Source organism: Paroedura picta, chromosome 5 (genome assembly GCF_049243985.1).
Source record: "Paroedura picta isolate Pp20150507F chromosome 5, Ppicta_v3.0, whole genome shotgun sequence".
In the NCBI taxonomy this organism is placed as follows: Eukaryota; Metazoa; Chordata; class Lepidosauria; order Squamata; family Gekkonidae; genus Paroedura; species Paroedura picta.
Window position 1 is genome coordinate 36,632,893 of NC_135373.1, and position 410 is coordinate 36,633,302.

A 410-nucleotide genomic window follows, 5' to 3' on the forward strand; every position below is an offset into this window, starting at 1 on the left:
GCTTCCGATTCATCATATGCTACCAGGACCTTCTTGGCCTTAGAGAGCCTCTTTTGGCATCCACCCCCAGAGCCACCCAGCATCTCAGTTGTGCTTAAGCAGGGATCCCAGTTCCCAGGTGGGACCTGGAGACCCCTGGAATTATAGCCCGTCTCCAGGCGAACGTGATCAGTCCCCCTGGAGAAAAAAAAGGCTGAGTTAGAGGGCCATAGCATTATACTCCGCTGAGGCCCCTCCCCGCCCTGTCCCAGCTCCACCCCCACAGTCTCCAGGCCTTTCCCAACCCAGAGCTGGCAACCCTTTGCTTAAGGAAGACCGGGGAAGGGAAGACACCAGCTGCGGAGGGGCGGGAACTGTGGGGCGGGCAGCCGCCTCTTCTGGGAAGCCCGCAAGGAACGAGGCTCAACCTC